At 40.9% G+C, this 27,938-nt stretch overlaps 1 protein-coding gene and 1 long non-coding RNA gene across 6 annotated transcripts in view; one reads left to right on the top strand and one right to left on the bottom strand.

Annotated features, from left to right (window-relative positions):
• Positions 1 to 27,938, top strand: part of ATP23 (ATP23 metallopeptidase and ATP synthase assembly factor homolog) — a 75,535-nt gene that overhangs the window by 22,166 nt on the left and 25,431 nt on the right. The window contains exon 1 of one of the 5 annotated variants that reach the window (XM_069584793.1): positions 27,538 to 27,809. The exons of 2 other annotated variants lie outside the window; for them this stretch is intronic. The gene's annotated coding sequence lies outside the window, so the exon portion shown is untranslated. Of the gene's footprint in view, positions 1 to 27,537; positions 27,810 to 27,938 lie in introns of those variants that run through there. 2 more of the 5 variants (XM_069584792.1, XM_069584798.1) reach the window with 2 other exon arrangements.
• On the bottom strand, positions 20,642 to 27,765 carry LOC138437463 (uncharacterized). The gene is made up of 2 exons (XR_011255973.1): positions 27,436 to 27,765; positions 20,642 to 21,936 (listed from the first exon to the last, which is right to left on the bottom strand). It is a non-coding gene; the product is annotated as an uncharacterized lncRNA (long non-coding RNA).

The raw sequence follows: 27,938 nt of genomic DNA, 5'->3' as shown, positions 1-27,938 counted from the left end.
GGGCTTGCTGTAGGACAGAGCTGAAGAACGGCCCCTTCTGCCTGGAGGCTGGGAAAGGCTTGAAAGAGAGGAGGCAGCACCTGATGTCTTGCAGAATAGGGAGTTTTCTAGGTGGGCTGGGTGAGGGTGGAGATAGAAGACGGAGGCCCTGGGCAGTTGGAAAGCACATGCCAGGAGGCGGGATATTCCTTTAGCTGTACAGGTAGTGCAAATAGAGCTGTAGCATGGGGTGGGCAGTACATTGTAGGAGCCTCGTAAATCCTTGGTGGACGGATGAATGAGAGAATGAATGATGATGAAAGGAGTGTGAGAGAGGAGGGGGAAGGGGTTATGTGGGGGACAGATGATGACACTAAGGAAAATGAACATTATGCTGGAAGAGGTGAGAGAGGGAGGGGTGGAGGACCAATGAAGTGTTTCAACAGTGGACTTGAAACGGAGCAGGACCATACGGTCCTTGGCCCCCTAGCATGTTCTCTGTCTGACTTTTGCCCGAGGAAAACTTTAGTCAAAGAATAAGTTTGAATCAGAGAAGTGAGAATTATAGGAACAAAGGAAAACAGTCTAAGGAGACTAAATAATAATAATGTGGTCAGTAAGCATAGTCAAGGACCTTTACTTCTTTCTCAAGGGTTATAGATAATATTCTGAGCCATATCCTGTGAGGTGTCTTATAGATACCAAGACACCAGGTGGAGAAGTTAGCTACATGATGACCGGACTGTACCTGGACTTAAGCTGCCACAATTCTAAGAACTGACTGCAAAGAAATGGGGCCGAGTGCACCCCCGAACTGAAGATTAACTGTACCTCAAATACCAAGATGATGCTAGTTAGACCACTGATGACCAATTTGAAGATGACTGTTAGAGATGGCTGTACTATTTCTGCATGTAATCCCCCACCATGCCACTCTGTCTATAAAAGCTCTCACTCCCTGCTTGTCAGCGGGGGAGTTGGCCTTTGGACAGATGTCTTCTCCCTTTCCCCCCAGTTGCTGGCATCTGAAGTAAAGCAAACTTTCCTTTCCACCAACCTGGCCTGTTTACTGGCTTTTAAGCAGCTAGCAGCTGGACCCTCCCCGCCTCCCTGCCCCCCACCCTGCCCCGACGCATACCTTTGGGTAACAGAGTGACAGTATCAGATTAATGTTTTAAAAATAATTTGATTAGGGAATTTCCTGGTGGTCCAGTAGTTAAGACTCTGTGGGTCCCCTGCAGGTGGCAGGGATTTGATCTCTGGTTGGAAACTTCCCTGCAGCTCAAATGGTAAAGAATCTCCTTGTGAGGCAGAAGACAAGGGTTCAATCCCTGGGTTGGGATGTTCCTCTGGAGAAGGGAATGGCAATCCACCCAAGTATTCTTGCCTGGAGAATTCCATGGACAGAGAAGCCTGGCGGGCTACAGTCTGTGGAGTTGCAAAGAGTTGGACATGACTGAGCAGCTAACACACATACACACACACAGACACACACATGGAACTAAGATCCTGCATTCTATACCAAAAAAAAAAAATATTGCTAATATATATTAGCAGTGAGAAGGAAGCAGAGAAAAAATTAACAGGCTATTTTAATAATTCAGTGAATGATAAGGACCTGAGATGGTGGAGATGGCATTTTGAGGAAGGAATGGATTTAAGTACTATTCATTGTTTTACATTTTTTCCAATTTTATTGAAATAAAATTGACATGTAACTTTGTATTAGTTTAAAGCATACAACATAATGATTTGATAATATGTGTGTATTCAGAATGGTTACCACAGTAAATTTAGCTAGCATTCTCCACCACGCATAGTTATAGATTTTTTCCTTGTGATGAGAACTTTTGATTTACTCTCTTAACAACTTTAAAATACATAATAAAGTATTAGCTACTACAGTCACCATGCTGTACACCCCCCAGAACTTATTTGGTGTATAGCTGGAGGTTTGTACATTCGGATCACCTTCACCTAATTCCCCCACCTCTGCTGACTACCAGTCTCCCATGTTTCTATGAGTTGGTGATTTCAGATCCCACAGATGGGAGATCACACAGTATTTGACTTTCTCTGTCTGACTTACTTCACTTAGAATAATGCCTCAAGGTCCATCCATGTTGTCACAAATAAAAGGATTTCCTTCTTTGTTATGGTTGCATAACAGTCTCTTGTATTTATATACTTTATCCATTCATCCTGAACCCATAGGTTGTTGTCTCCGCATCCTCACCAACGCTTATCCTTTGTCTTTTTGATAATAGCCATTTTAACAAATGTGAGATGATATACCTTGTTGTGGCTTTGATTTGCATTTCCCTGATTAGTGATGTTGTGCACGTTTTTATGTGTACATTTATTTTGGAAAATGTCTAGTATACAGTTGCTCTGTCTATTAAAAATGGACAGATTACATTAGTTTTGCTATCAGATTATGTAAGTTCTTTATATATTTTGAGTATTAACCCCTTATCAGATTTATGGTTTGCAAGTGTTTTCTCCCATTCCATAAGTATCCTTTTGATTTTTCTGATGGTTTCCTTTGCAGAAGCTTTTTAGTTTGATGTAGTCCCACTTGTTTATTTTTGCTATTGTTGTCTTTGCTTTGGTGTTAGATCCAAAAATATCATTGCCAAGGCTGATGTCAAAGAACTTATCAACTATGTTTTCTTTTAGGAGTTTTATGACTTCAAGTCTTATGTTCAGGTCTTTAATCTATTTTGAATGACTTTTACATATGGGGTAAGACGGGGGTCCAGTTTCATCCCTTTATGTTAGCTGTTTTGTTTTCTCTTCATTTACTGAACAGACTATCATTTTTCTGGGCTTCCCAGGTGGTGTGGTGGTAAAGAATCTGCCTCCCAATGCAGGAAATGCAAGAGACCCAGGTTTGATCCCTGGGTCAGAAAGATCCCCTGGAGTAGGAAATGGCAAGCTGTTCCAGTATTCTTGCCTGGAAAATTCCATTGACAAGAGAACCTGGTGGGCTACAATCCATGGGATCAAAAAGAGTCCAACATGACTGAGCACACACACACACACACACACACACACACATCATTTCTCTGTTGGATATTCTTGGTTCCTTTGTTGCAATTAATTAGCCATATGTGCATGGGTTTATTTCTGGGCTTTTTATTCTGTTCCATTGATCAAGTGTCTGTTTTTATGCCATTACCACACTGTTCTGATCATTATAGCTTTGTAATGTAGTTTGAAATCAGGAAGTGTGATGCTTCTAGCTTTGTTGTTCTTTCTCAATTTCTTTGGTTATTCAGGGTCTTCCATGGTTCCCTGCACATTTTAGAACTGTTTTTTCTGTTTCTGTGAAAAATGACATTGGAATTTTTATAGGGATTACATCGAACCTGTAGATTGCTATGAGTAACGTGGACTTTTAAACAATATTAATTCTTCTAATCTATGATCCGTTTACTCCTTGGAAGGAAAGTTATGACCAACCTAGATAGCATATTCAAAAGCAGAGACATAACTTTGCCAACTAAGGTCTGTCTAGTCAAGGCTATGGTTTTTCCAGTGGTCATGTATGGATGTGAAAGTTGGACTGTGAAGAAAGCTGAGCACCAAAGAATTGATGCTTTTGAATTGTGGTGTTGGAGAAGATTCTTGAGAGTCCCTTGGACTGCAAGGAGATCCAACCAGTCCATTTTGAAGGAGATCAGCCCTGGGATTTCTTTGGAGGGAATGATGCTGAAGCTGAAACTCCAATACTTTGGCCACCTCATGCGAAGAGTTGACTCATTGGAAAAGACTCTGATGCTGGGAGGGATTGTGGGTTGTGGGCAGGAGGAGAAGGGGATGACAGAGGATGAGATGGCTGGATGGCATCACTGACTCGATGGACGTGAGTCTGAGTGAACTCCAGGAGTTGGTGATGGACAAGGAGGCCTGGCGTGCTGTGATTCATGGGGTTGCAAAGAGTTGGACACGACTGAGTGACTGCACTGAACTATATGTCTTTAGTTTTCAGCTTTATCTCTCAGAACTCCTCTGCTTGCTTCCTCCAAGTCAGACCCTTAGACACACTGGAGCACATTTCTCCTTCCTCTATATTGCCACCAAAATTCTTTCCATCCTTTAAGGTCAAGATTACACAGTCCTTCATTCAACAACTCAACATTCCTAATTCTTCCAACCCAAACTTCTTCTTCTTCTTTTTTTTTTTTAACTTTTCGGAACGTCCATAGCACATTTACACATAGTATGTGTAAACACATACTCTATTCTTTGTAGTAATTTTGAATCCATTTTATTCCCTCTAAGCCTGTTTAAGTAGAAAGGTCTTGTCTTATTTCCTTTGTTTTCTCCTAAAAGCATAGCAAAATATCCTGTGCTTATGCTCAGTGAATATTAAAAGAATAATTGACTATACAGAAATCCTTAGGAAGTAGCTTAAAGGAGTGCTATACTCTGAATGTACCCTTGAAATTCAATTGTCAAAACCCTAATGACTGATGTAATGGTATTAGTATAGTGCATATGTGCTCAGTGGCTTCAGTCATGTCCGACTCTTTGGGACCCTTCGGACTGTAGCCCGCCAGGCTCCTTTGTCCATGGGGTTCTCCAGGCAAGAATACTGGAGTGGGTTGCCATGCCCTCCTCTAGGGGTTCTTCCCAACCCAGGGAATGAACCTGTATCTTTGGTGTCTGCAGCATTGCAGGAGGATTGTTTACCCACTGAGCCACCTGGGAAGCCCACTAGTATAGTAGGTAGAGACTTTGGGAGATGCTTAAGCCATGAAGGTGAAGCCCTCTTAAATGGGATTGATGCCTTATTGAAAGTGGCTCCAGGACTGCCCTGGTGGCTCAGTGGTGAAGAATCTGCTTGCCAATTTGGGAGAGACGGGTTCAGTCTCTGGCCCAGCAGGATCCCACATGCTGAGGAGCAACTAAGCCCATGCGCCACAGCTGCTGAGCTGTGCTCTGCAACAAGAGAAGCCACTGCAATGAGAAGTCCGACCACCTCGACCAGAGTACCCCCGGGGCACTGCAACTAGAGAAAGCCTGTGCAACAACGAAGACCCCGTGCAGTCAGAAATAAATAAAATTATATATATAAAAAAGTGACTCCAGAAAGATTCCTAGCCCCTTCCACCATGTTAAGACAGAGTGGACCAGGAAAAGGGCCCTCACTCACCCATGCTTGTGCCTTAATTTTGGATTTTCCAGCTTCCAGAACTGTGAGCAATAAGTTTCTGTTGTTAATAAACTACTCAGTCTGTGATATTTTGTTATGATAGTCCTAACAAGTGAAGACATGGCAGAACAGCAAAAGTAGTATTTTTTTCCCAAGCTATAAAAATACAGGTTTGGGGCAGAAGCACTCTATAAAGAGGCCCTGGGAGGGGAAGTCCTCTGAGGAAGAGTTTGGGTACCTGCAGAAAAGGCAAAGAAATCGATCTAGGGATTACTAAAGGATGAGACTCCCAGAACTGGGCCCAGAGATGGTTAACGTGGGCTTCCCTGGTAGCTCAGACAGTAAAGAATCTGCCTGAAATGCAGGAGACTCAAGTTCAGTCCCTGGGTTGGGAAGATCCCCTGGAGAATGAAGTGGTAACCCATTCCAGTATTCTTTCCTGGAGAATTACATGGGCAGAAGAGCCTGGCGGGCTACAGTCAATGGAGTTGCAAAGGGCTGGACATGACTGGGTGACTAACAGATTTCAGATGGTTAATATGAGGGTCCAACGTGAACCAATACTCTGCTAAGAGCTTGATGATGTATAAGTCCTGACAGGTAAGTGTAATGACTGGAGCTATTTGTGAAACTTACCTGGCTTGAGTGCAGTCTGTATTCCTTGTCTCCATTCACCACACAGTTGAAAGTTTTAGGTGATGTAAATTCAGGGCCCACTGCCCAGCAACTCGGTGGGCTCTTTTCACCCATTATTTCTGATCCTCAAAAATTTTTGATCCTCAAAAACAGGTGAAGGATATGAAGTCCACTTAATTTAAACATCTCACTCAGAGCCACATAGCTAATAAATGCTAGAAATCATATTTAAATTAATCTCTCACCCTTGCAGTTCCCACAGCTAAAGGAGGGCTGGGGAGGGGGTGAGGAATGAAGGAAGGTTGGTGGATGCAGGGAGGGCCTGTGATAAGGTGAGCAGAAGCAGAACCAATTTCTGTGGGGCTGAAGTTTCTACGATTTGGAAAGTGAAGTGAAAGTCGTTCAGTCGTGTCTGACTCTTTGCCACCCCATGGAATACAGTCCATGGAATTCCTCAGCCCAGCATACTGGAGTGGGTAGCTGTTCCTTTCTCCAGGGGATCTTCCAAACCTAGGAAATGAACCAGGGTCTCCTGCATTGCAGGCAGATTACAATTTGGGGGGCTCCTTAACAAAAAGGATGCAGGTGATCCAGTGGCGAAGACTCTGTGCTGCCAATGCAGGGGGCCTGGGTTCAGTCCCTGGATGGGGAGCTAGATCCTACGTGCTACAATTAAGACTTGGTGCAGCAAATAAAAATATATATTTTTAAAAAGCAGGCAGATGTATGTAGAAAATTGCCTATTTAGATACTTATTTAGGATAAAGAAATAAATCACAATAAACGATTGGTGCTTTGGGGACTCAGAATACTTTCTTATGGTTCTTTTTAGGCAGTTTAGTAGAATTGCTCATATAGAAATTCCTCCTGGGACTTAACTGGTAGTCCAGTGGTTAAGAGTGCACCTGCCAGTGCAGGGGACACAGGTTCAAGCCCTGAGTCAGGAGGATTCCACATGCTGTGGAGCAACTAAGTCCGTGCTTCACAACTCTGGAGCCCAAGCTCTAGAGCCCGTGCTCAGCTACGAGAGAAGGCACCACAGTAGGAAGCCCATGCATGGCGACTAGAGAGTAGCCCCTGCTCTCCACAACTAGAGAAAGCCTGAGTGCAGTGATGAACACCCAGTGCAACCCCAAATAGATACATGAATAAAGAAAGAAAATTGAATGAAAAAATAAAGAAGTGAAGCTATCTCCCTTCAAAGACAGCATGATGTTACATGTGGAAACCTGAAGGAACCCCCCCCTCCACACACAAAGTTAAAAAAAAAAAAATGAAAGAAATACCTTCTGATTCCTTGGCCTCTCCACCTGGACCCTGCACACCCAGTAGAGGAGCTGGGGTTGGGTCTTGTCCATTGTGTCAGGAGACGGTTTAATGAAAGGAACACCTGGAAACATTTCAGTTTTGAAACAATCTATCAGCAACAAAACATTTTTAATTATTTAAGGGGTGTGTGTGCACACACACACTTGTGAGAGAGGGAGAGGACAGAGTTTTTGAGCAAGTCAGTCTTCAATATCTGAATGATTTTATTTCTTCATAAATTTTTAGATTGGCTGCTAAATCTTGTTTTAAATAAAGAGAAAACACATCTTCACATCTATTCTGTGAAGATGATTATTCCCAATACCTTTTTTTTTTACACTGAGTATTTCTAAAAACCAAGGATGCTGGTAGACAATACCTGGGCCAGATATAAAGGAGATAGTTGAAAGTGGTCTAGGCCCCGGTATCTCTCTGTAATGCAAACTCCTTCCGTGGAGGTCTGTAAGCTTAACAGTTGGCATACGCATAGTGATCTCTTGGAGATGGTGAGCTGAGCTGGGGCTGATGGTCTGGATCAAAAGGTGAGAATGCCTAGAAGGGAGAGGGCATTAATGGTAGTCCCCAAGGTACAACCAAGTGATTGGGATTGATTGCTGATGATAAGAACAAAACGAAGAGGACAAGGTTGAGCAGCATTTAATGGGCCTTCGACACAGCTTAAATGCAATTCATATTTAGTAATAAATTTTCTATGTGATTTAAATAATTCTGCAATTTTATTTTTTTTTGCTCTATGGTATTAGAGAAGAGTGACTGCTTATTAGTCTTTAACAATTTAGAGGGACTTTTTTGAGGGGGGCTGCAGTTGGAGGTTTGTTGCGGCACGTGGGTTCTTTGTTAAAGCATGCAGGCTTCACTTGTTGCGGAGCATGGTCTTTAGAGCTCTGGGGCTTCAATAGTCCCATGCACAGGATTAGTTGCCCCAGGGCATGTGGGACCGTCTTTCCCTAATCAGGGATGGAAACCATGTCCCCTGTATTAGAAGGTGGATTCTTTTTTTTCCCCTGGCAATAGCTTAAAAATTTTTTTAAAATTAATTTATTTTAATTGGAGGCTAATTACTTTACAATATTATGGTGGTTTTTGCCATACATTGACATAAATCAGCCACGGGTGTACATGTGTTCCCCTGTCCCAAACCATTCCCCCTCCTCCCTCCCCATCCCATCCCTCTGGGTTGTCCCAGAGCACCAGCTTTGAGTGCCCTGCTTCAAGCATTGAACTTGGACTGGTCATCTGTTTCACATATGGTAACATACATGTTTCAATGCTATTCTCTCAAATCATCCCACCCTTGTAGAAGGCGGATTCTTAACCACTGGACCATAAAAGGAATATATGTTATTAAATATTTTTTCTGGACAGTATAGTGAAACTTTATTTTTTTTTAGGAGGAGAAAAGGTAGAGATTTGGACATCTTAACCTGGTATTCTGGAGAAGGCACTGGCACCTCACTCCAGTACTCTTGCCTGGAAAATCCCATGGGTGGAGGAGCCTGGTAGGCTGCAGTTCATGGGGTCGCTAAGAGTCGGACACGACTGAGCGACTTCACTTTCACTTTTCACTTTTCACTTTCATGCATTGGAGAAGGAAATGGCAACCTACTCCAGTGTTCTTGCCTGGAGAATCCCAGGGACGGGGGAGCCTGGTGGGCTGCCGTCTATGGGGTTGCACAGAGTCGGACACGACTGAAGCAACTTAGCAGCAGCAGCAGCAACCTGGTATTCGGAGAAAGAGGAGTGGGGTGCTGTCGGGACCTAAGTTCACTGAATCTTTCGGCAGGGGGGCTTAGGTGGTGCTTCATTAATTAGTAACTAAAAGAAGACTGTGGATGCTATTGAGGAGAGCATCAGACACTTTTTGCTGAAGGACACCTTGCATAGGGGCCGGTCACCAGTCCTCCTTTCTCTGTGACTGGAATGGGGCAAGAAGCACCAATGTGTGCCCGAGGCTGATTCATGTCGATGTATGGCAAAAACAACTACACTATTGTAAAGTAATTAGCCTCCAATTAAAATAAATAAAAAAAAAGAAGCACAAATGTGGGTGGAAAGGTGTGGTAGGCCAAATAATGACCCCCTAATCCCTGGTGTCTGTGAACATGTTAAATTATGTGGCGAAAGAGACTTTGCAGAGGGAATTAAGGTTATGAACCTTAAAATAGGAAGATTATCCTGTATTATCCAGATGGACCTAATGTAATCACATTGTAATCACATGAGCCTTTAAAAGGAGAAGAGAAAGGCAGGAAAATGAGTTAGAGAGATGAGACTGAAGAGGCAGGAGCGAGTTGAAGCTTGAGAAGGACTCAGACCCTGGCTTTGAATATGGAGGAAGGGGGCCACGTCCAAGAGGCAGCCTCTGGAGGCTGGGAACAGCACCCAGATGACAGCCAGCAAGGAAGTGGGGGCCTCAGTTCTACAACCATGAGGAAGTGGATCCTGGCAACAACAGGAATGATCAAGCAAACACATTCTCCCCTAGGGCTTCCAGAAAAGATTGCAGCCTTGCCAACACCTTCATTTAACCTGGAGAGACCATGTCAGATGGAATGTAGGATAATAAATTAGTTTTAAGTTTCTAAATTTTTGGTGATTTGTTACTGAAGCAATAGAAAAACATAGAGTTGGACATGACTAAGCGCAACACAGCACAATAGAAAACTAATACAGCAGGTTGGGCACTACTTAATTCCCACTGTTTAATTTCATATTTTGTTGTTGTTCTCGTTCAGTCACTAAGTCATGTCGGACTCTTTGCAACCCCGTGGATTGTAGCTTGCCAGGCTCTTCTGTCTATGGGATTCTCCAGTCAAGAATGCTGGAGTGGGTTGCCATTTCCTTCTCCAGGGGATCTTCCCAGCCCAGGCAGTAAACTTGCATCTCCTGCATTGGCAGGCGGATTCTTTAGCACTCAGCCACCAGCGAAGTTCAGCGAAGTTCACCCAATTTCATGCATTTTTTTGGCCACACTGCATGGGATGCAGCACATTAATTCCCTGACCAAGAATTGAACCCACGCCTCCAGCAGTGCAAGTTCAGAGTCTAAACCATGGGACCATCAGGGAATTCCCAGTACTTAATTTTTTATGTCAGTGGTTTCACTTTCTGGGGGTCTTTTTGAGAATGAGATGAAAACTGCAGGTCTTCTCTCTAGAAGAATTCATATACACACAGAACTGAACACAATTTCAAGAGGTTCATGAACCCACCATAACACATCTCATGGCCCAGGTTAAAAACTTTTGCAGATGGTAATGTTCAGTGGAGACAAGCAGAGTAGAAGTGACAGGCTTGTTATCTCTCACCAAAAGCTATCACAGTACTCAGGAGAGCACTTAGCTGGGTTGCATTGAACTCAATCCATTTCAGTGAAATGAATTTCCTAGATACTGAAGCTAGAAGGCAACCATCTCAGCCTGCTCTTTTGCCAATGAGCTCCTTGGAAGGAGGGTGCACTGTTGAAGGTGACAGTCTTCATCAGATAGCTACTGATACCTAGTGATTTGAGGGTCAGCCAAAGCTTTAGAGAATAATGAAGCATTGAAATAAAAATTCTGAGGCATCAACGTTATTTAATGTACATATATGAAGAGAGCCTCAGCGGCCCAAGGACCTATTCCATAGACGCGTGGCAGCCACTTCTGCTCCTTTGGATCGTGTGCATAGTGATGCCACTGCCTAGAAATTGTGAAGGAAGGAAAAAAATGAAAATCTAAAGATTTTTTTTTCAGCAGATTTTAATTTAATCTGGTTCACCTAGAGAAATTTTACGTGACCGTCTCTGCACATAAAAGGACTTTAGTAGACATCTGTTTAATTTTTGCCATTAAAACTACAATTTTAATATTGGAAAAGACCTTTAAGATAATTTCCTGTTTAAATTGAGGAAGCACAGATTAAAAGATAAAAAAAAAAAGAAAGTATAACGATATCTTTCCAGTCTTCAGTCCGTGGAGCTTTTATGCACCTGTGTGCTCACTCACTAAGCCCTGTCTGACTCTTCACGACCCTATGGATGGTGGCCCACCAGGCTCCTCAGTCCATAGCATTCTCCAGGCAAGAATAATGGTGTGGGTTGCCATGCCCTCCTCCAAGGGATCTTCCTGTCTCAGGGATCAAACCCGCATCTTCTGCGTCTCCTGCACTGTAGGCAGATTCTTTTCTGCTGAGCCACCAGGGTAGCCCTTTGAGGTAGGAAGCTGAAGTTCTTTCTCTCCTTATTCAATTACCACCATTACTACCAGCTATTAGTTATTGGGCTACTTATGTCAGATACCAAAACCATTGTTGTTAATTCTACAACAGCTCTACAAAGGAGATCTTATTATCCCCATTTATAGACGACAAACTGAGAACAGGAAGGACTATTATGATATGTCCAAGGTTGTAAGGCTCATGAATGCAGAGCTAAGAGCCCAAACCCACGTTTTTCAGTCCAGAGTCTGTGCTGTTTCCAGTGTGCCACCCAGCCTGTGTCAGCCTGGGTAGGAGAGGACCACAGCAGGCTTGGGGAAATACCAGGCAACGGAAGTGGGGGTCAACAGTGAGAGAGAGCGCGCAGAGACTGAAGAGGTGTGGCATACACAGGGCAAGGTGGTCGGATAACAGCAGGGCAATTTCTTCCACCTGTCCTGGTTGCTGGCTTGGAGGCCCTTCCTTGACAGCCAGCCAGGCAAGTGGCTTTGAGGAGGTGGAAGAGGAAGACACTGATGAGTTGCTCGATTCCTTCGAAAAGGAGCTAAGCCTTGTGGCTGGTTCCACAATTTTTGTTCATTGTGTGTGTGCTAAGTCACTTCAGTTGTGTCCAACTCTTTGCGACTCTATGGACTGTTGCCGGCCAGGCTCCTCTGTCCGTGGGATTTCCCAGGCAAGAATACTGGAGTGGGTTGCCATTTCCTTCTCCAGAGGATCTTCCTGATTCAGGAATCAAACTCACATCTCCTGCGTCTTCTGCATCGCCAGGTGGGTTCTTTACCACTAGTGCCTAGCCCGCCCTTTGTTCATTGACAGATGTGCTTTTTGCTGCCTAGGATTCGGAGGATGGTAAGAACACAGTGAAGGTTAAAGGCCTGTGCCTTCCTTCTGACTTACTTCACTCTGTATGACAGAATCTAGGGCCATCCACACCACTACAAATGATTCAACTTTGTTCCTTTTAATGGCTGAGTAATATTTCATCGTATACATATACCACACCTTCTTTATCTGTTCCTCTGTTGATGGATATTTAGGTCGCTCTCATGCCCTGGCTGTTATAAATAGTGCTGCAATGGACACTGGGGTACATGTGTCTTTTCGAGTTACGGTTTTCTCAGGCAGATTCGTATTGTTATATGGCAGAAGCCAACACAACATTGTAAAGCAATTATTCTCCAATTAAAAATAAAAAAATAAAATGAAGCTATGAGGGAAAAAAAAGGCTTATGCCTTCTATTCACTCTGCTCACTCAACATCCTTGAGCTTCTCAGGATTTGCCGCGTGCATTTATCAGACTCAGGAAACATCTGCAATGTGCTGTCTTCTTGCTGTATCTCTTGGTGACATTTAGTTTCACACCCATAGATTTAGTATTTCCTTGGTTTTCTGTGCCAAAGTTTCCAAAAGTGGAAATTATTTTCTTACAGGATGAAAATATGTGAATGAAGTTAAGACACGCTTTTCTGGGAAGATAAACACAACAGCCAGTCTTTGAGACAATATAATGACAGGGATGTGTGGGTCTAACTTTGAGTGGTTATCCTCAGGGCATATCTCTGCTATAGCCTGCTTCAGGGTGACAGCCAGACTGACTACATGTTTTGGACACGCACCTTGCCTTTTTGTAGGTTTTCAACCGCATTGTTCCAAAGCATAGCTGCCAAAAAAAAAAAAAAAAGAGGAAAATCCAATAGAAAATCCACTTGGTTCCAAATCCACATCATGAAAACCATGAAAGAAAAGGTTGCTTATAGTTCTGTGGGCTTCCACCTAAAATTCTTTTGGGAAAAGTATCAATTTTAGGATGTAAAAATAGACATGAATGATGGTTATGGTTATTGTATTTTTAAATTTTTAATTAGTTAGTTAATTTAACATCATAACTGATTATATTTTTATTTTTAATTTTTCTTCCAGTTTTCCCTTCTCCAGGGGATCTTCTTGAGCCAGGGATTAAACCAGGGTCTCCTGCATTGCAGGCAGATTTTTTTTTTTTTTACCATCTGAGCTACAAGGGAGACCCAATAATTGACACACAGCACTATATATGTTTAAGGTATAATGATTTGACTCACATATATCATGAAATGATGATCACAGTATGTTTAATGAACATCTATCATCTCATATCGGTACAAAATTAAATAGAATAAAGAAAAAAATTTTTGTTAGGCGAACTCCTAGGATTTACTCTCAACAGTTTTCAAATAACATAGAGCACTGCTAATTGTATTTATCTTGGTGTACATTATATCCCTTGTTCCAATTTATCTTATGACTGGAAATTGGTACCTTTTGATTGCTTTCATCCAATTTGTAACTACAAATCTGATCTCTTTTTCTATAAGTTTGTTTGTATGTTTTTGGAGTATAATTGACCCACAACATTATATTTTTCCATTTCAAAACATAGTGATTTTTTTCTGTACATTTCAAAATGATCATCACAATAAGTCTGGTTATGATATGTCACCATACAAAGATAGTCTTTAGTTGTTGACTGTATTCCCCACACTGTACATTTCCTACTCATGACTCATTTATTTTGCAACTGTAAGTTTATACCTCTTAATCTCCCTCATCTATTTCTTTCTTCCCTCCACCCACTTCTCCTCTAGTAACCACCTGTTTGTTCTCTGTATCTATGATTCTGTTTCTGGTTTTATTATATGTGTTCATTTGTCTTTTTTTAGATTCTGCATATAAATGAAATCATATAGTACTGGTCTTGAAGGGGATTTGACAATGTCTGAGAAAACTACATGTGAATTTACCCTTTGACCCAATTCACTAGTAATTTATCCTGAAGAAACATTTCTAACAATACAAAACTACACACGTGTAAGATTAGATATCTCAGTGTACTTGTAATTGAAAAACGCTGGAGCTAATGCAAATATGTATACATAGGAGACAGATCAAATGCACATAATAGAGTCCTATGCCCATAATAGAGTATGAGGCAGCTTTTGTGGACTGATTTTCAGGATTTACTGTTTAGTGAACAGAGCAAAGAGCAAACAAGAATAAATGGTATGATACATTTGGGGTAGGAAATAAGAGATATACCTGTATCTGCTCATTTTCTACAAAAAGGTACATTGGAAGAATAAACCAGAAACTAATGAAACTTACCTATAGAGGGAGGGTGGGAACAGAGTGGGAGGGATACAAGAGATGATGACGCTTCTCTGGGTAAGCATTTGTATATATTTCTGACTTTAGAGCTATGATTTTTGGGGGATTCTTCTTTAGTTTATTATAGGGGTAGCCAGACAGGTAATATGAGGTGTAAAGCACCTATTATGCTGTTTAGGCTCAAGGTGACAAGGTCTACATCTTTCTTTAAGGAAGTGGGATATTTTCCAAGGTACTAACTTTTCCAAATTTTAGCAGAAGTGTGGGGCATTAATTGGCATTAATGTGATGGACACTTTGTGTTTTTCTGTGTCCAAATGGTCAGCTGAGAGATTGGCTACTCTTGAGTCTGAAATGTGCTTTTATCAGTTGTGATGCTCTTGGCTGAAAGTAAAAGAAAATCCAATTCAAACTTGTTCAAACATTTGCTACTTTGTGTAACAATATGGAGATAGGACCTGAGCTCAGTGCCTCAAGGACCTAGGTTCCTTCCATCTTTCTGTCCTGTCATCCTTATCATGTTGGGCTTTCCTCCGAAGCTGATGACTCTTTCGCTGTTCTAAGATGTCTGCCACAGCTTCAGGGGCTGACACCACCAGGAAACAGGACACGAACTGTGCCTATCATGTGTTCCTTTTATTTGTTTTTGGCCATGCTGGGTCCTTGTTGCCTCACAGGCTTTTCTCTAGCTGGGGGTGTGGGGGCCCCTCTCCGGCTCTGGCGCTCGGGCTTCTCATTGGGATGGCTTCTCCTGTTGCAGAGCACAGGCTCTAGAGCACTGGGCTTTCAGCAGTTACAGCAAGAGGGCTTCAGGAGTTGTGCCGGGGAAGCGCTCACCTGTTCCTTTTAAAGAGCAACTTTCCCACAAGGCCTCCAGCAGACTTTCCTTGGCATCTCATTGGCAGAGTTGGCAAGGGAAAGGGCAATTATCATGAATGATTTACAACAATCAAGATTAATCCTCTTAGGCTGAGGAGGAAGGGTAGTGCACTTGGATGTTGTTGTTGTTGGGCTTCCCTGGTGGCTCAGTGGTAAAGAATCCACCTGCTAATGCAGGAGACATGGGTTTGATCCTTGGGTCGGGAAGATCCCCTGGAAAAGGAAACGGCAACACACTCCAGTATTCTTGCCTGGGAAATCCGATTGACAGAGAAGCTTGGTGGTCTACAGTCCATGGGGTTGCAAGAATCGGACACGACCTAGCGACTAAACAACAATTTACTTTATTTAGGTATCAGACAAAATTTTCTATGAGAGTGGAAGAAGGGAGAAGGGGACTGCTATTGGGTATAGTGCTACATTGCCTGGCTCCATCAGTGATGGTGATAGTAGGTGTATGGTATAGTAAATGGTCCTTTAGGGAAAAGATCTGTGTTCAAAACAAGTTACTTTAGAAGATGTGAACTGATAGGCAATTATCAGCATCTTTTATATATTAATATTTGCTACATCTATTAACTAGCAATAAATGTTTATCTGATGGGATTGTTATTATTCCAAAACAACGTTCTGTTGCAGCCTGTGGGATCTCAGTTCCTTGATGAGTGAAAGCCTGAAATCCTAGCCACTAGGCCACCAGGGAACTCCTGTAAATAAAAAAAGCTGAGTAGGGGTACACAGGAATTCACGCTAGTGTTGCTTTTGCATAATCTTGAAACTTACTTGCACTCCCACCAGAGATTTCCATTACTAACATTTTGTTAAAAATTATTTCTATATGTGTTTATCTATTTATATAAATAAGATCACAATGAGCCTGGTGCTTTGTAACAAGCTCTTTTCACTCAAAATTGTATTTAGTCTCTTAATAACTTTGTTTAAACAACTTTAAATTGTTTCCAATTTTTTAAAATAGCTAATATAACAAATCATTTTCCCATTTATCTGATTATCACCTTTGAATTCATTCCTAGAAGTATCACATCTGGTTCAAAGTATACGTACTTAACATTTTGGTACATGTTGTCAGATTGTACTCAGAAAGGCTAAATCTGTTCATATCCCTGCAGGACTCTCTCACTTCTCTGCCAACACCAACCTTTGTTGCTACATTGCTAATCCAATGAAAACATTATCTCTTTGTTGGGATTTTTTGTATTTCCTAACTAGCAATAATAAAAACATTCTCACATGCTTATTAATCATTTGTAGAGTGTGTGTGTTATTTGATTGTTCATATTCTTTACCAGGTTTGCTGGTTATAGTGTTGAACCTTTTTACTGACATGTAAGAGCTCTTGCTGCTGCTGCTGTTGCTAAGTCGCTTCAGTCGTGTCCGACTCTGTGTGACCCCATAGACTGTAGCCCACCAGGCTCCCCTGTCCCTGGGACTCTCCAGGCAAGAACACTGGAGGGGGTTGCCATCTCCCTCTCCAATGCATGAAAGTGAAAAGTGAAAGTGAAGTCGCTCAGTTGCTGGGAGTCGGACAGACATCTGTTATCATAGATGTTGCAAATATTTTCTATTCTGTTACTGCTTCAACTATGGTATATGTGGGGGGTTGTTTCTGTTATAGTTTTTTTCATGCAGTAATTTTTAATTTTATATAGTTTAAGCTTTAATAGTTTGGGGCTTTGGGGTTATGTTTATAAAGTCCTTTCTCACCACAAGACTATAAAACCATTCACTCTAAATATTCATTTATTCTTACAGCTCATCTTTTCTTTATTAAAACACTGTTGTAAAAAGGTAAATATTGCAATACTTAACATAGAATTGAATGTTTCTTTTTAACAGTTTAGTTATTTTAATTTTCGTGACTGCACTGGGCCTTCACTGCTGTGCATGGGCTTTCCCTGGCTGTGGTGGGCAGGGGCTGCTTGTCCTTGCAGTGCACGGGCTTCTCATCTTCTGGTGCGGAGCGCAGGCTCTAGCGCTCAGTCTTCAGTAGCTGTAGTCCACGGGCTTAGTTGCTCTGAAGCGTGTGGAGTCTTCCTGGACCAGGGATTGGACCTGCGTCCCTGCATTGGCAGGTGGATTGCCATCCACTGTGCCACCATGGAAGTCCAGAACTGACTATTTCTTGTAATTTTTACCCCAAAGATAAACACCGTCAATACCTTATATGTAACACAGAAAGTATATGCATAATTATAAATATATATCAAATATATTATACTTTGTGTGTTACACTATATTATATATATATGCAAAGCATCATGCATCTTGGGCATCCTTTGTTGTCAATATACATACATCCACCTCATTCTTTTTTCAACAGCTGCACAGTAACAAATTGCATAGATCAGTTTTTCTCAGTCTGTTTTTCATCATGATCCACCTAAGACTTTTTACCCCTTAATCATCACCTGCCTCATGAAATTTCAATACCACATATATACTGTATACCTGTTTATATGCCTTATGCATATTTGTGCTTTATACATAAAAATGGTTTGTCTCCTCAGGAACCAATTTTCACCTTCTTGGTTGTGATATCACTCCTTTGAGAATGCCTGGTATTCCAGTCCTTATTTGTTATTCCACATGTGTATATAATTTTTGACATTCCAATGCAATATTATCCATATTTATCTTTATACATATATTTTATTTCTATAGGATAAATTTCTAGAATTAAAAAGCTGTATCAAAAGGTGTTAACATTTAAAATTTTAGCAACGATTACTAGAGATTATCCCAATTATATGCTAACAAATATATACTGAAAACCTGGCTTCAATTTTTACAATTAATCATAAATCTACTTGGAATTTGTTCTGGGATGATGAGTAAGGTAAAATTCTAATGATTTTTCTAACTCATTATCCTTACTTTATTGAACTAATCTTTTCTTGATTTACCATATTTTAAGTGTGGGAAATACTCCTATATTTACTCAGACTTTGAATTCTGTTCCATGACTGTTTATTCTTACTCTATTACCATCCTATATTTATTATTTTTCTTTATACTTTAATATCTGATTACACAATTTCTTTATGAATCTCCCCCTTATTTTCTTGGTATTTATAGTTTTTCCCCCTCTGAGTGAATTTTGAAGTAATTTTGCTTATTTCTAAAATTAAAAAAAGAAAAAGCTCTTAAGCTGCTATTGGGATTTAAAATTGGAATTGTATTAAATTTGTGGATGATTTCGTGAAAACTATGGAATATCTTATAGAGTATGTTATAGAGTAACACATTTAAAATAGGGTACAGAAACAAAAATAATGTTACTTTAATGATGTATACCTGTATTAGGATGCTTTGAGTAGTAAATGATGAACATCCAGGTAAAACTCAAGTTGAAGCATAAAAGAGCATTTATTGGCTCATTTAACTAGTGAGTTCAGTGGTAAAGGTAGTCTTTAGGCATGTCTGAATCCCTGGGCTCAAATAACATCACCAGGATTTGTTTCCTGTCTCCCGGGTTGGTTGGCTTTTTTAGTTTCAGTTTTAGGCAAGCCTCCAAGTGGTAACAAAGGTGGTCTGTCTCTTCCAGGCTCATATGGGCTTCAGCACCTGCAAAGCAGAGGAAGAGCCTTTTTCCTTACTGTGTCAGTAAAAGTACTGGTGATGGGTGTTATTGGCCAGAACTGTATTAAACACTCCCGGGGCAGGGCGGGGAATCAGTACTCAGCTTCACTTAAACCAGCCAGGCCAACTGGGGAGGGGTGGTTCCTTGAAAGGAAGAGATGAGGCCTAACCACAAATGTAGGAGGTATTATGGGTATTATAATACCCATTGATTTATATGAGGATATTAAAGAAATACTACTAAGTTGCAGTTCTAATATTATTTTTCAGTGTATCAAAAGTTACTCTGAGGCTATAAAAGTAGAAAGAAACCAGGGAATGGAGTAGGAAAATATGGTGAGGGATTAACAAAATTACCTTTGTTATTGAATAATATTTGTTAGAATTTATAAAGCTGATTGTTGACGAATGACTCAGCTCCCCTTTCTTGATCTCATTACTGTTTAGATCCTCCAACATTTTGCTTCATGTAATTATCCTTTGTTCCAACATAATCCTCTCCTTCTCGTCTAGTTTTTTTCTTTTTTTCTCTCCTCCAAAGTAACTACATTTCCTACCTCATAAACAAAAGCCGATTAATTCTACTGGTCTTTTAAGCTCCTCTCCTTATATTCCTTGTGAAGTCGCTCAGTCGTGTCCAACTCTTTGCTACCCCGTGGAGTATAGCTCACCAGGTTCCTCTGTCCATGGGATTTTCCAGGCAAGAATACTGGAGTGGGTTGCCATTTCCTTCTCCAGGGGATCTTCCCAACCCAGGGATCGAACCCAGGTCTCCTGCATTGCAGGCAGATGCTTTAACCTCTGAGCCACCAGGGAAGCATATATTCCTTGTCAACTATAAAGAAATTGTTTAGTTGAAAGTCATCAATTTTTCCTTAATCACCAGATCCAATGGGGTTAGATCCTTTTCCTTGATGGCCTCGTGTGTCTGCAGTATTTGGACTACCTTTCTTTCTTGAAGCATGAATTCGTAGTTTCTATAAACTTTTTCTCCTGATGCTCCTTTTATCTTTCTGAGACTTCTTCCCTAGTTACTTCGTTGTTTTCTTCACGTGTGGATGATTTTCTAGGTTTTTGGTTTCTCTGTTCACTGTCTTGGCAGTCTCAAACACTTGCCCATTTTCTAAAGAAAGGATGAGCCTTTCTATTTTGCTGCTTTGGATCACTTCCTTCCCAAATCTTCATGATCCAATCCTAACCATCCATTATAAAAGCCTGGGTTTACTTTTAATTTTCTCTCCTGAATCTCTTGGTGCCACTTTTTTTTTTTTTTTAAATCGCACTACTTTTCAAACTTTTTTTTAAACTATTTTTTTCAAACTACTCTTTCAAACTACTTTAATTGGAAGGACTGATGCTGAAACTCCAATACTTTGGCCATCTAATGTGAAGAACTGACTTATTAGAAAAGACCCTGATGCTGGGAAAGACTGAAGGCGGGAGGAGAAGGGGACAACAGAGGATAGTATGGTTGGATGGCCTCACCGACTCAATGGACATGAGTTTGAGTAAACTCTGGGAGTTGGACACGGAGGCCTGGCATGTTGCAGTCCATGGGGTGGCAAAGACTTGGACATGACTGAGCGACTGAACTGAACTGAACTTTTCAAACATGGATTAGTTACTTCTGTATAAGACTTGTCTTATTTTCTGGGCTATAAGCTTAAGAACGTTTTTGAATTCAACCCTGCATTTCTTTAACTGTGAGACACATTGTCTTGTATTTATTTGTTTATTCAACATACATTAAGACACCTACTATTTAGGCACTGTGCTGGGCAGTGAAGAATACATTTGTGGTTTCTACTCTCATAGGATTTTAGTCTCATGAATTAACAAATACATACTGTGACATAGATTTAATGAAACTTTGAGAGAATGACTCTTGCATCTTGAATTCCCCTTTCATCTTCACTCCCCAAACTGCTGTCCACTTCCTGCACCCTTTCCCCAATAATCTCATAGATTTCTCAAACTCAAAAGCTGAATTTGATTCATGTGCTGTGGAAACCTATAAATGAGAAATTTGTTCAGTGTTAAAAAAAAACAAAACAACAAAACTCATAAACATCTTCTGTCTCTAAACCTTCTGCTGACTTTAGTATTTACATTAATGTATACCACCTCCTCTTCATTACCCAGGGGGAAATCTTGGTATTCTCTTTGATTTATTCCTCTTTCTTCACACTTAATTATTTTCATTCAAACACTTATCATTCTTGTTAGGCCTTTTTTTAATCTATAAGAAATTGAAAATTAGTATTTAGCCAGTAGAGGTGTTTTGTTTGGTCTGCATAATATTTTTGAAAGAAAAGTGAAAGCAAAAGCCTCTCAATCATGTCTGACTCTTTGCGACTCCAAGGACTATACAGTCCATGGGATTCTCCAGGCCAGAATACTGGGGTGGGTAGCTGTTCCCTTTTCTAGGGGATCTTCCCAACCCAGGGATTGAACACAGGTCTCTTGCATTGCAGGCAGATTCTTTATCGTCTGAGCCACCAGGCAAGTATGATATTCCTGTTTCTCTTGAAAAGTTGGAAAATCAGGCAACACTGGCTCCTCATTCATGGCAGAATGACTGGAGTTTTAGACGAGACATGTGAAATACTATTCTGATCTCTGTTGTTGTTGTTCAGTCACTAAGTTGTGTCTGATTCTTTGTGACCCCATAGACTATAGCACTCCAGGCTCCTCTGTTCTCCACTATCTCCTGGAGTCTGCTCAAGTTTGTGTCCATTGAGTTGGTGATGCTATCTATCCATTTTATGCTCTGCTGCCCCCTTCTCCTTTTGCCTTCAGTCTTTCCCGGCATCAGGGTCTTTTTCAATAAGTTGGCTCTTCGCATCAGGTGGCCAAAGTATTGGAGCTTCAGCAACAGCCCTTCCAATGAGTGTTCAGGATGGATTTCCTTTAGGATTGACTCTAATCTCTACCACTTCTTATTTTTATTACATTCAGTTCATTTCCTCATTTATGAAACATTCTTCTCATGGCTCAATGGTAAAGAATCCACCTGCAATACAAGAGACATGGGTTCAATCCCTGGGTCAGGAAGATCCCTTGGAGTAGGAAATGGGAACTCTCTCTAGTATCTTGCCAGGAAAATCCTGGCAGGCTACACAGTCCATTGGGTTGGAAAGAATAAGATTCAGCTGAGTGGCTGAGCACGCATGTGGCACTTCATCCTTAATTGAGGCATTTGAATTGGTAATCTTTGGCCTATAAGATCACAGAATGTTAGTACAGGAAGAGATATTAAAAGATCATCTTATATAATAGCCTCTTCCACCTTCTATCCAAAGAACTTAACATCACCTAACCAATTTTATACAACTGTATAGAACTCGGTCTCACAGGGTTCTATTACATGCCGTTAGACCCCTTCCTCATTTTGGGGAAAGTCCATAATCTGGACCCGTTGTCCCCCAAGCCCCCTACTCAGGGCTCTCCCATATAATTTTCAGGTTCAAAAGCTCTGTGCTTACAACTCTTGCTTTATCAGGCTCTGAGGCCCAAGACCTTTGTAAGGTATGTCCTAAGTGAGGCCACTTTTCTGTGAGGTTTTTGAAGGTTATGAATCTTAAAAATCTATCCCCAGTCTTTCTTGCTTTATTCTCTAGTGCTTACCTGCATATATCTCATATTCCTCTGTGTGTGTGTGTGTGTGTGTGTTCTGAAACATACCTATTCTTTCCAATCTTTTTTGTTCAGTTTAGTGTTATTCTTTCCTACTTAGATTATCCTTCCCTAGTCTCTGCCTGCCTGATATAATTTTTTCCATCCTCTAAAGTCTACCTGCATGCTTGAAGTGCAGTAGTTAAGAAGTTGGTTTGCATGAGACAGACTTGGTTTGAAATCTAGGCTTTGTCCTTTACCAGCCAGGTGACCTAGGACAGTTTATTTCTATAAGCCTGTTTCCTTGTCTGTTAAACCACCACATGGTTAGAACTACATACTGCTGCTTACATAACCCACTTTTCTTTCTTATATATCTTTCCTTATCATTAAATAGTCTTCTACATAGTCATTTTAAGTGGTTCAAAGCATCCCATAATTGTGTATCAGGCTAGTCAAACTGCAGCTCTACACGCCCTTCCTACAAAACCTGCAAATGCTCTTACTTAAATTGATATGAGTGAACGTCTCTTATCTGCATTCATGTTATCCATGTCTAACAAGTATGTAATAATATTTAACCTGTGTTTTTTGGTGGAGAAACTGAAGTGAACCCCACCCAGCTTAACATACATATGCAGTTTTGATTATTTCCTTTTGAAAACATCCTAGAAGTATACTTGTTTGTTGTCTTAGTCGCTCAGTCATTATCTGACTTTTTGCCACCCCATGGACTGACTGTAGCCAGCCAGGCTCCTCTGTCCATGGGGATTCTCCAGGTAAGAATACTAGAGTGGGTTGCCATGCACTCCTCCAGATCTTCCCAACCGAGGGATCGAATCCAGGTATTCCGCATTGCAGGCAGATTCTTTACTGTCTGAGCCACCAGGGAAGCCCATACTTATTTAGTCAAAGCATTTAGAGAATTTTGATACATATTTCTAAAATGCCTGGAAAGGGGGAGATGTACCAGTTTCTATCCTCATCTGCAATCTTGTTTTATTGAACAGCTGCCCAATACCTATACTATTTTCTTTTCAATCTTTGCCAATTTAATAGGCATTTAATATGCCATTTATATTTTTAAGTAATATGGATGAACATACCTATTTATTGGCCACTTTTACATATTTAGGTTGGTACAAAAGTAATTGTGATTTTTGCATTGTTGAACTTTGCCATTTAATATTGGAATAATTCTTAAATGTGGTTATATTCTACATCATTTTAATGAGCATTTCTCACTTTGGTTTTTTTTTTTTTTGCTAATGACATTACTTGCTGTTTATTTTATATTTATTTTAGACTAGGGAAATGATGTTAGACAAAAAGCAAATTTGAGCTATTTTCTTATTTGAATTCAAAATGGGTTGCAAAGCAGCGGAGACAGCTCTCAACATCAACACATTTGGTCCAGCAACTGCTAATGAACTTACAATGCAGGGGTAGTTCAAGAAGTTTGGCAAAGGAGACAAGAGCCTTGAAGATGAGGAGCGCAGTGGCCGGTCATCAGAAATTGACAATGACCAATTGAGAACAATCATCGGAGCTGATCCTCTTATAATTACATGAGAAATTGCTGAAGAACTCATTGTAGATTTGGCATTTGAAGCAAATTGGAAAAGTGAAAAAGCTCAATAAGTGGGTGCCTCATAAACTGACTGCAAATAAAAAAAAACAAACCCATCATTTTAAAGTGTCTTCTCTTATTCTACACAACAATGAACCATTTCTCGATGGTACTGTGATGTGTGATGAAAAGTGGATTGTATATAACTGGTGACAACCAGCTCAGTGGTTGGGCCAAGATGAAGCTCCAAAGCACTTACTAAAGTCAAACTTGCACAAAAGAAAGGTCATGGTCACTGTTTGGTGGTCTGCTGCTGGTCTGGCCCACTATAGCTTTCTGAATCCCAGCGAACCCCTGATATCTGAGAAGTGTGCTCAATAAATTGATGAGATGCACCGAAAACTGCAACGCCTGCAGCTGGCATTGGTCAACAGAATGGGCCCAATTTTTCTCCAAATAACGGCTGACTACATGTTGCACAACCAATGCTTCAAAAGTTGAATGAGCTGGGCTATGAAGTTTTGCCTCATCTGCCATATTCATTTGACCTCTTGCCAACTGACTACCACTTCTTCAAGCATTTTGACAATTTTTTTTAATAGGGAAAATGCTTCCATAAGCTGCAGGAGGCAGAAAATGCAAAGAGTTCGGGCATGGATTTTTATGCTATGGGAATTAACAAACATTTCTCATAGGCAAAATGTGTTGATTATAACGGTTCCTATTTTGACTAATAAAGATGTGTTTGAGCTTAGTTATAATGATTTAAAATTCATGGTCCAAACCACAATTACCTTTGCATCAACCTAGTATATCTTTACAACAGCCTGGTTCCAAATAGGGAAAGGAGTACATCAAGGCTGTATATTGTCACCCTGCTTATTTAACTTATATGCAGAGTACATCATGAGAAATGCTAGGCCGGATGAAGCACAAGCTGGAATCAAGATTGCCAGGAGAAATACCAATAACCTCAGATATGCAGAGGACACCACCCTTATGGCAGAAAGCAAAGAACTAAAGAGCCTCTTGATGAAAGTGAAAGAGGAGAGTAAAAATGTTGGCTTAAAACTCAACATTCAGAAAACTAAGATCACTGCATCTGGTTCCATCACTTCATAGCAAATAGATGGGGAAGCAGTGGAAACAGTGAAAGATTTTATTTTTGGGGGCTCCAAAATCACTGCAGATGGTGACTGCAGCCATAAAATTAAAAGATGCTTGCCCCTTATGACCAACCAAGAAAGCATATTAAAAAGCAGAGACATTACTTTGCCAACAAAGGTCCGTCTAGTCAAAGCTATGGTTTTTCCAGTAGTCATGTATGGATGTGAGAGTTGGACTATCAAGAAAGCTGAGCACCGAAGAATTGATGCTTTTGAACTGTAGTATAGGAGAAGACTCTTGAGAGTCCCTTGGACTGCAAGGAGATCCAACCAGTCCATCCTAAAAGAAGTCAGTCCTGAATATTCATTGGAAGGACTGATGCTGAACCTGAAACACCAGTGTTTTGGCCACTTGATGCGAAGAACTGACTCATCTGAAAAGACCCTACTTCTGGGGAAGATTGAAGGAGGGAGGAGAAGGGGACGAAAGAGGATGAGATGGTTGGATGGCATCACTGACTCGATGGACATGAGTTTGAGTAAACTCCAGGAGTTGGTGATGGACAGGGAGGCCTGGCGTGCTGCAGTCTGTGGGGTTGCAAAGAGTCGGACATGACTGAGCGACTATACTGAACTGAATATATCTTTGGGTTTCCCAGGTGGTGCCAGTGGCAAAGAACCTGCCTGCCAATGCAGGAGTTCGATCCCTGGTTTGGGAAGATCCCCTGGAAGACAGCATGGCAACCCACTCCAGTATTCTTGTCTGGGGAATCCCATGGACCAAGTTACTTGTCAGGCTATGGTACATACAGTTGCAAAGAGTCAGACATGACTGATGTGACTCAGCACACACATGCACATAATATATCTTTTGAACAGATTTTTGTTATTCTTTTGCCAATTTTCAACAGTTTTAAAATTATTATCATCCTTTCCCACTTTGACATCCTCCTTCCTAGTTCTGTCTCCTACCTATGTACCTGATCTATGGATCTCATTCCCTTCTACTTCTTTAGGGAATCATTCAATCAGTTATCCTCTTACTACTCTTTAATCTTATACTATTAACATCACCAAGTCTCTTTTCCTTACAGAGAAACTCTAATGTCTCTCTTTCACTTGCCATTCTGCTTTGACTACTGACCTTTCTCCTCTACCTTGCAGCCAAACTTCTTGGAAGAATTGTCTTCACATGCTATGTCCACTCCATCTGTTTCAACTCACTACTAACAGATTTACAGTTTCAGTGCTGTCTTTATTGTTAAGAGTTTAATAACAGAAGTATATTATACACACGTGAAAAAAGCAGGACATAAAATGGTTTCTTCAAATATACTCAACTATTCTAAAAATATTTATGTAGAGAAAAAACTTACATGTAATACATGAAAATTTTAAGTTACTTCTTATAACTGGTGAGTTTTATTCCTTTTTTAAAAAAAGTCATTTATTTATTTATTATTTCAGTGGCCACTCATTTCATTTCACATTCCTTTAGACTCCAGTTGACACAGTTCACATTTATCCAGCAAATATCTGTTGAGAACCAAATGAGCCAGAGCATCAAAGCAATTGAGATGAATATCAAATATGCCCTGCCCACAGGAAGGTCTCTAAAGCTGGAATATCAGATGTCTCTAAATGAATCACAATTGCTATGATAACTATTCAAAAGTTCATAAAGAAGAGTATTTTCTGTCTTGAATGAGAGCTGGACAAATGTCCCAGGGAAGGACATAACTAAATGAGGATTCGAACAAATAAAATCAAGGCAAGGAAGATAATTTTTACCATTTGCAAAGAGAGGAGACTTGAAAAAGCACAGTATTGCATAAGTTTAAAGTTAGCTGGAACATAAAGGGGGGAGTTGAGCATGGAGGAGGAGGAGGGTGGTAATTAATATCCCTTTGTGGCCAGGATTACACTCTGATCGCTAATACAAGTGATTAATCCCACACTTTTCTATTTTCTGCACAACGCATGGGAAAAAATATTCATATTATTTTCCTAATGGAATTAAACAATTCCCTTTGGGAAAAGTAACATTTCTCTTGATCTAAAATCCTTATGCCCTTACCATATCTCAATGGGCAGTCTACAGTTTGTGTGTGAATTTTAAGTTCTCAATTTGTGGTCCCCCAAAATGTCCTCAATTTTATAAACAAGAATTAACGTTGATATTAGAACACATTACAGTGTTAATTACAAATTCTCAACTTACATTTTCTAGGAAGGGGCAGAAAAGTAATGATAGTCAAGAGACGCAGGGCCATTTCATTTGGCCGAAAGGCTCAAAGAACAAGCGGGCGTGACCCAGATTCGTAGGGCAGGCGCTCATTCTGCCGGCACGACTAGATAACCCGGCAGGACAACTGCCTCTTCAAAGGGCCCTCCTTCCCTCTTCGCTCTTTCCAAATGATCATCGAGCGTCTCAGACTCTCCCACTAAAGGCGCCCAGCCATTGGTGACCGTCCAGCGCCTCCGGTTTCCCTGGTAACAGCCAGCCACACCAACAAGGCTCGCAGAAGTCTTCCCAGAATGCCGCGCGCCTTCTCCAATTCACTTCCGGGTGCGGAGGACTGACTCCTCCAGTCGGTGGGTTTGCGTATCTTAGCGGTGTGGGGTTTCTGGGTACGGGTGTGTCATATTCCTGCAGTGGGTGGTGGAGACTGTCTTGTTGTTTCTCTGCCTTCGAAACGGATCGCTAAGGAAAGGCGAATTTCA

This window comes from Ovis canadensis, chromosome 3 (assembly GCF_042477335.2).
Source record: "Ovis canadensis isolate MfBH-ARS-UI-01 breed Bighorn chromosome 3, ARS-UI_OviCan_v2, whole genome shotgun sequence".
NCBI lineage: Eukaryota > Metazoa > Chordata > Mammalia > Artiodactyla > Bovidae > Ovis > Ovis canadensis.
This window is presented reverse-complemented; position numbering and strand designations above follow the sequence as displayed.